Raw genomic sequence first — 9292 nt, forward strand, 5'->3', positions numbered from 1 at the left:
GATGTGGAGCAGCAGCTGCTCTACTCTGAGCCCCTCCCGGATGGCCGAACTTCTCACCCTATCTCTAAGGGAGAGGCCAGCCACCCTTCGGAGGAAGCTCATTTCTGCCACTTGTATCCGCGATCTCGTTCTTTCGGTCACTACCCACAGCTCGTGGCCATAGGTGAGGGTAGGGACGTAGATCGACCGGTAAATTGAGAGCTTCGCTTTTACACTCAGCTCCCTCTTCACCACGACGGACCGGTGCAGCGTCCGCATTACTGCAGCTGCAGCCCCAATCCGTCTGTCGATCTCCGGCTCCCTTCTCCCATCACTCGCGAACAAGACCCCGAGATACTTGAACTCCTCCACTTGGGGCAGTGTTGGGTAAGTTACTTTAAATTAGTAACTTAGTTACATTACTAGTTACTTCCAAGTAACTCAGTTACTTCAAGTTACTCGTTACTTTCAAAGTAACTAGTTACTAGGGAAAGTAACTTTGGTTTTACTCAGAATTCTCTTGTTAATGTGTTGCTTCCATAACTTTGCAGTCTTCTAGCTTGCTTACTTGCCACAGTGCACTGTGCCACCTACCAACAGAAAGGAAAAGATAATGTGCACATTTCCACGAGAGAAACCCCACGCCTGGACCGTCATTGACTGCTGCCATGATTCTAGCCTACGTCACAGCGTCATGTGCGCCTTTTACATCCAACACAAAAACTGCAGTCGTGGTGCTTTGATTGTACTCAGAACTCGGAAATTCTGCTTCTGAATAGGAAGATGTAGGAAACACCAGACTGCAGATGAGCTGCATACAGGGCTGGACTGGGACAAATAAATCGGCCCGGGCACTTTGACTAGAGACCGGCCGCCATTATAGGAAAACTCATAAAGCCTTTGAATGAAAACAAACACTGTTGTGACAGTGATGTTCACTGTTCTGATGGTATATATGCATCAATCTATCAATCGTTTGTTGTAAAACTCAGATAATTATTTTTTAAAAGCGAGACATTTTAAATGAGAATAAGACAGTATTTCTTTGTGCCCCCCTCTCCCTGTTAATGCCCTACCTGCCCCCCTGGAAACACTTTGCTAGACCCGCCCCTGCACAGTTACCAGCTGTCAGCTGCTTAGAAAAGGATCCTGGTGTTATTTGTCTCTCAGAAACAGTTCATAACTTCAACTCATCCATGTCACCTAAAAGGTAAACCTGTTTCTCCATCACAGCTCTGATGATTCAGTAAGGACATCTCCTGGTTTCATCTTCATGTTTCCCTCTCACCACATATCCAAACCGACATCATGACCAGCAGCTTTACAGCTGTGGCTCCAGCAAACATCAGCTGATACTAGAAATTAATATTAAATAAATTCTAACAATAGCTGATCAAGCTTAAACGTGCTGCTGTTGTTTAGCGCGACATCCGCTGGTTTCCTCTTTCTGGCGCAAAGTGAGCGATAAACAAACAAGAGAGCCAATCAGCTGATCATTGATCAGTTTAACGACTGAAGTAGCAACAGGAGAGGGAGGGGGAGAGGATGAGAGAAGAAGAGGCAGCTGTGCAGCAAAGACACAGAATAACTCCAGCTTTGTGTCTTTTTCATTGTAGCTGAAGTCCGGGACAAACTGTTCCTTTTCACCTCAATAAGAAACGCATAATATTTTCTCTGAATACGAGACGATTCCGTTTTTTACGGGATGGTTGGCAACTCTAATAATTAACCTTATGAACAAAATAAAGTTCAACATCAGTAACATAGCACCACCCAGCTGTATAGAAACCCCGTCATGCTAGCTAGCACGCAGTATGAAAAAGCACAACGAAAATAAACTCCACCTAAACTTGGTTCATATCTGACCCAGAGAGACTGCAGCTCATAACTTCTTACCTGAAGTTCAGTTCACACTCGGACCGGCGGCCGCCTCGGGTCTCTTTTCCTTCTGCGTCCCCTTTCCTTCATCCACCTGCTGGCCTCCACCACTTGCTAATGTTACTGAATCTGTGGAAGCTCCGCGATGCCACCACACGAAGTAACGAGTAACGACCCTATCTAAATCCCAGTAACGACTAACGCGTTCCTGGTTTTGGCATAATAACTAGTTACCGTGCTCGTTACCACGATAATAACGTAGTTACTGTAACGCGTTACTTAATAACGCGTTAGTCCCAACACTGGTAATTAGGCGCCATTGTTCTTATTTTACGGCGCTGTTGTTCAATCGGGGGACGCTCTCTGTTGAGGAGAAAAGCATGAATTTGTTTGTAAACAGATTATCCATTGTTTAAATGTCCCGGTAGTTGAAAAGGAGGCAGAGCCCTTGAGAAATGGTAGGAGCTAACTGGGCGCTAACCGTGTCATTCAAATATATTGAATGTTGCAATGCTGGCAAAGAGAGGAAGTGACGTAAGATTTGCGCATGCGGGGTACCAATCGGGTTTCCGGTACGGATCTGGTAGCGACACCGGACCACGCTTGTTATTTGGGGAAATCGACGGCGCTGTCGGTACCCGCTCCGAATACGGATTATTATTAACAGAGTTAATTATAGAAGAAGAAGAAGAGAACATCTACACATGCGCGGTACAGATCGGCTAGACCCGATGTGTACAGTCCGACTTTGCACATGCGCAGTAAGGATCGGGGAGTCCTGATCCGTAACTATCTTTTTATTTTTTATTTTTGTCTTCATTATATTGATATTTCATTATTGCAAAAATACTTATTATTCTTAACAGATACGCTGACCCTTAACTATCGTAAAATTCACACATGGTAAATGTATAGCGCTTTACTTGGTCCTAAGGACCCCAAAGCGCTTTACACATCCAGTCATCCACCCATTCACACACTGGTGATGGCAGCTACAGTGTAGCCAGAGGCCACATGCGTGGTACCGATCAGGTTTCCGGGTTTCAATCTCCGGATTGGGTAGTGACAGGCGCATTAGGAGTACACTTTGAATTGGAACAGCCGTTGTCGCATCGCAGTGAGGTAATAGGTCTCAAAATGCGTACTCCAAGCAGTGCAGTCGCTGAATTGGGACACAGCCTTAGTTTGTCAAGTCATGCGAGTACAACACACAGTGAAATGTGTCCTGAACGGCTCCTTGACTCTGCAAACATTATAAACAATAATTGCATTTAAATTTAAATAGAAACATTGTGCAAATGGATTGTTAACGTGCTTTGTGCCATATCAGCACAGCAGTGTGTTAAGTAACTGAACAGAGTAATGTACAACAGGGACCGTTATTAACGCTCATAGAAGAATAAACCTGTTTCCAGCCAATAGAAAGAAACCGACTAACGCTGCACACACAGCTCTGAGGGATCATCAGGAACTCTGATTGGTCAGCACGTTGAGATTTCATCTGTAATCTGGAGCAGGTTTGCAGCGTTAGTTACCATGGTGACATGAGAAGCTGGATTGTTTGAGGCTCCAGACTCTACAGCGTGAGTTTCAGGTGTGAACTCTGTCCTGTAGGTGGCGCTGTGGCTCCCCCACATATTAGAACAAACATCATTGACTTGAAGCAGATTTCCCATCATGTGCTTTCAAATGGAAGTGAGATAAGGAATGTTGTTTATCAAACAGTAATCAGGGTCCTGTTCATCCTCTTTATCTGCAGCAAGGACTTCCTGTCTGACTCTGACAGGAAGTCACACGGTCATCAAGAGATTGGCTCACCATCCAGTCACAGCAGAGTGTGTTCTCGCATCTGCCGTCACACAGACGGGTTTGCTGTGCTGTCAGTCACTGTCACTTGTTGGCTCCGGGCGGAGGTTAGAGGCCACTGTTAGGCACAGCGCTCATTTGGGGCGACCGTGGCTCAGGGGGTTGGGAATCGCATCTGTAACCGGAAGGTCGCCGGTTCGATCCCTGGGCTCTCTGTCCTGGTCGTTGTGTCCTTGGGCAAGACACTTTACCCTACCGCCTACTGGTGTTGGTCAGAGGAGCCGATGGCGCGATATCTCAGCCTGGCTTCTGTCAGTCTGCCCCAGGGCAGCTGTGGCTACAACTGTAGCTGCCTCCACCAGTGTGTGAATGAATAGTGGTATTGTAAAGCGCTTTGGGTGCCTTGAAAAGCGCTATATAAATCCATTATTATTATTATTGGTAATGCAGATCTGGTGGCGTTACCCAGAATGCACTGTGTACTTTGTTTCAGAGTGTTTTCCTTTGTGCTGGAAATGAGTTCAAAAACAGGAACAAAGCCTGTGATTGGCTCTTTGGTGAAAGAGTGTGAGACGCACGGTCGATGGCTGGCTGCTTATCTCCGCTCGGCAGTGTTGGATTTCACTTTGTGTATTATCAGCAGCTTAATGTGCTTCACTGTGCTAGAGAGCGCCGCAGCGAAACCTGAATGTGATGCAGGTGTTTCCACTTCGGGCTGACTTCCTGACTGCAGCCGTGCAAACGTGTTCAGCTTTGGAAGAATATTTCACACCCAGCAGGTTCGTCGTTCATGGAGAACTCACACTGATGCTACGACATCATGGCGGTGAGCTTGCCTCACACGCTGGACACACTGTTACCGTTACCATGGTCAGCGCGGTGGTACCCCTCGGCAACCACCTGGGTTGACCTGCAGCACTCAAACCCACCCCTCCATGAGTCAGCCTCTGTGAAAACATCTCAGGCTTGTTTTTCCGAGTCTGCGTCTTGCATATGACAAGTTCACTGAGTAATCATGATTGGTGATGGAGATGGTAGATCACTGATTGTGGTGTTTCCAGCCCGAGCAGCTGATGCACTCTCCTCCTCCTGATTGTGCTGATAGACAGAAAACAGGCTCTGAAGGTTCCCAGACAAACTCACTTTGCTTCACATTTGTAGAATAAGACGATAAGTCAGCGCCGCTGGCTGAAGGAACCCTGATGGAGTCTTCTCTGACCTCTTCTGTCTGACATAAAACTGATGGGACTGATAACAGACGCTGGTCACCGCCTGGCTTTGCTTTCATGTTGTGTATGAAAGATTGTGTTTAAGATTCAGAGATGATCCACACCGTTGATTTCACAGAAATCATGAGCATGAGTCCGTGTTCCCGATTTGGATCCATTTAGTCTGTAATGAACTTCAAATTCAAAACAAAAAAAGCTTTTTTCTTGGAATTATTTTAAATTGTTGGTTAGAGTCAAAACTTCCTCAAAGTTCAAACAGTGAACTCTAAATACACCTGTGTTCCTGAAACATACAGCGCTGTCAGAGAACTGCTTTCACACTTTCACACACAAAGCACGAGTTCAACTCATAGAAGAGGCAGGATGTAAGCTGTTCATCGGACATGAAGCCTTACTGTAGGGGAGGGACATGGAGGGCGTCCTTGTGCACGCTGACGAGTATTTCTCATCACACAGGTGTCGCCTCAACCCTTTGATCAGTCGCTCTTTGTCAGTAACTGTTGGTGTGTCTGACTGGTTATTGTGTCCATGACACAGCATCAGATAATCTGTGTGTTTCGTGTTGATGCAGCAAGAGATAAAGTGTGTGTGTGTGTGTGTGTGTGTGTGTGTGTGTGTGTGTGTGTGTGTGTGTGTGTGTGTGTGTGTGTGTGTGTGTGTGTGTGTGTGTGTGTGTGTGTGTGTGTGTGTGTGCTCCTGTCTGTCTGGCATTTGGGGACCATGGGTGGTGAGCTTGGTCTCGTCCTCAGTTTGAATCAATTCATCTGTTTGATTCCTAGTTCACACACACACACACACATTTCAAACCTGGTAGCTGGTGGCTAGGTACAGACCTATGGTTAAGGTACGATAAACACATTAGCACAGGGGTGGAGGGTTAAACCTTAGTCAGGGAAAGTTCATTGAGGGTCCCTGATTCAACACAATTAAATTTTTTTCAATTTGGTTTTATTTATAAAGCGCCAAATCACAAGTAACGCATTACTTGCAACGCATTCTTGTAATCGATTACTTTTTTCAAGTAACGAGTACAGTAAGGGATTACTATTGCAAAAACGGTCATTAGATTACCGTTACTTTCCCGTAGGAACGCTGCGTTACTGCGTTACTAAAACCGTGATTTTTTTTTTTGTGAGAATGTCTCATGACAGTGACGTAAGCGAGTGCGACGTTTGTGACAACAGCTGTGTGCAGATCAACAATGGATCATATATCGAGTGCAGAGAGAGTATGAGCGTGCAGCGTTTAAAGCGTGGAAGTACTGACCTTACTTTGAGTTTGATTCCATAAAAAGTGACAAAAACATTAGTGTCCGCTGTGCGTGGGAAGAAAACTTCTTTTTACAGCGAAAAAAACCCCTAAACTTCCAAACAAGCACCGAGTAGCTACGACGTAATGGGAAACTCACAGAGAAACTCGCGGATTCTTCCACTGACCGCTGCACATCTGCACCGGGGTAAACCTCCGCCTACCCCACTCCTGCTTTACAGGTGAAAATAGAGCAACAGGACCGCTGAGTCTGTGACTTTATTTATTTTCTGCTGTGTTTTACTTGCATCTATTTGAAAGACTGAGTGTAAACACAAAAAATATTTTATTTTATGAGCTGGAATGTGCAGAAAATAGGTTTAAATGTTAAACTAATTTATTCAAGTCAGAGAATGTTGCATATAATTAAATTTTTGCTTGATGCATAAAGTTAAAAGATTAAAACTAATAGAACAAGTTTTAAAAAGAGACTTTTCCATTTGATTACATTTTATATGATGGATTATGCAGAAAAAGTAGAATTGGGCTGAAAGATCTATCACTTTATCACCTACTCAGGTTGTAAATCGAGGACACGAGGACATTAGACCACCGCTACACCCCGTTCAAGAACTGTTACAAGGCTCAGCCCCTGCAGGCATTTGGAAAATCGGACCATTCCGCCATCTTCCTCATGCCTGCTTACAAACAAAGGCTAAAGCAGCAACCACCAATCAGGAGGGAGGTCGCTCGCTGGATGGACCACTCAATGACCGCGCTGCAGGACGCACTGGATGACGCAGACTGGGACATGTTTCGGCGCAGCTCTGATGACATCAACATGTTTACGGAAGCGGTTGTGGGATTTATCGGGAAACTAGCGGACGACACAGCAGAAAGAACTATCATCCGAACGTTTCCCAACCAGAAGCCGTGGGTGGATAAAAACATCCGCGACGCTCTGAGATCACGCACCGCTGCCTACAATGAAGGGCTTGTCTCCGGTAATATGGACCTATACAAGGCTGCGTCCTACAACGTGCGCAGCGTGGTCCAAAAGGCAAAGCGGAGCTACGGGGAAAAACTAGAGTCACAGCTACGACAGTGCGACTCTAGGAGCCTGTGGAAAGGACTGCGGACTATAACGGACTATAAACGACCAGCTTCTTCAATGATGAATGCCGATGCTTCACTGGCTGATGAGCTGAACACGTTTTATGCTCGCTTCGACGCCGCAGCAATTAAAACAACAAACGGCTGCGCGCGCTCGGAGTGCACCAGTGAAGAAAATGCATTCGTCATCACAGAGCATGCCGTGAGGAACACCTTCAGGAGGGTGAACACCAGGAAGGCAGCAGGACCAGATGCAATCCCTGGCCGGGTCCTTAGAGCCTGCGCTGATCAACTAGCGCCGGTGTTCACGGAGATCTTCAACCTCTCCCTGGCCCAAGCTGTGGTTCCCACGTGCTTCAAACGGTCCATTATTGTCCCTGTTCCAAAGAAACAACAGCCCGCTTGCCACAATGACTACCGTCCAGTAGCACTGACTTCAATTGTGATGAAGTGTTTTGAAAGACTGATGAGAGATCACATCACTTCTTCACTTCCTCCCACCATCGACTCACTTCAGTTTGCTTACCGGACTAATCGTTCCACAGACGATGCCATATCTCACCTGCTCCACACATCCCTGAGTCACCTGGACACTGGCAGAGGGAATTATGTTAGGATGCTGTTCGTGGACTACAGTTCAGCATTCAACACAATAATTCCCTCTAAGCTTTTCACCAAGTTGACGGATCTAGGACTCAGCTCATCACTGTGTCAGTGGATCCTCAACTTCCTCACAGACAGACCCCAATCAGTGAGGGTAGGAAAACAAGTCTCCCCCTCCATCTCACTCAGCACTGGAGTGCCTCAGGGCTGTGTTTTAAGCCCCCTGCTGTACTCACTGTACACTTATGACTGTGTAGCCACATCCGACACCACCTCCATTGTCAAGTTTGCTGACGACACTGCTGCTGTGGGCCTGATCTCCGACAACATCGAGACGGCCTACCTGGAGGAGATTAGGAACCTGGAGACCTGGTGCCAGGAGAATAACCTCCTCCTAAACGTCAGCAAGACTAAGGAGCTGATCGTGGACTTCACTACAAAGCAGGCGAGGAATTACAAACCCCTCATCATCAGTGGCACGCCAGTGGAGAGAGTGGACAGTTTCCGATACCTGGGTGTCCACATCACTCAGGACCTGTCATGGTCCTGTCACATCAACACCCTGGTTAAGAAAGCCCGTCAACGTCTCTTCTTCCTCAGAAGACTTAGAGACTTCCATCTGCCACTGAAGGTGCTCAAGAACTTCTACTCCTGCACCATCGAGAGCGTCCTGACGGCAAACATCTGCACCTGGTTTGGGAACAGCACCAAGCAGGACAGACGAGATCTGCAAAGGGTGGTGCGCTCGGCAGAACGCATCATTCAATCAGAGCTCCCTGACCTGCTGTCCATCTACACCAAGCGGTGCAAGTCCAAAGCTAGGAAGATTATGATGGACCTCTCCCATCCCAACAATGGACTCTTCTCACTGTTGAGGTCTGGGAAGCGCTTCCGCTCCCTTAAGGCCAAAACAGAGAGAATGAGGAGGAGCTTCTTCCCCCAGGTTATTCGGGCCCTGAACCCAAACACGTCACTATAAGACTGGACTCTCCCACACGCACCACCACACATTTCCTATAATTCCTATAATTTATAATCTTTATAATCTCTTCTGCTATTTGCACGTTCTTTACTGTAAATTCCTAAGTTAATTTGTAAATTCTGTAGTAAACTGTAAATTGTAAATATTGTAAAACTTTCTTCTGTCATTTAATGGTCGGGCATTGTACAGCTACAAGCATTTCACCCCCATGTCATACTGTGTATGGTTGTGTGTGTGTGACAAATAAAATTTGAATTTGAATTTAAATCGTGTTTTTAAAAAAGTCACTAAGTAACTCTACTGGTCTGTGCTCTTCTGGCTCCAGCTTAGTATGACACTGTGGCAGCAGGGTGTGGTTGTGGCAGGGTGGTAGAGTGGGTTCAGGGGCAGTGCTAAGGAGAAGATGACATTACCATAAATACCATTCAGGGGGTCGCTCAGTCAGTGGAGGAGG

This window comes from Astatotilapia calliptera, chromosome 4 (genome assembly GCF_964374335.1).
Source record: "Astatotilapia calliptera chromosome 4, fAstCal68.1, whole genome shotgun sequence".
Lineage (NCBI taxonomy): Eukaryota > Metazoa > Chordata > Actinopteri > Cichliformes > Cichlidae > Astatotilapia > Astatotilapia calliptera.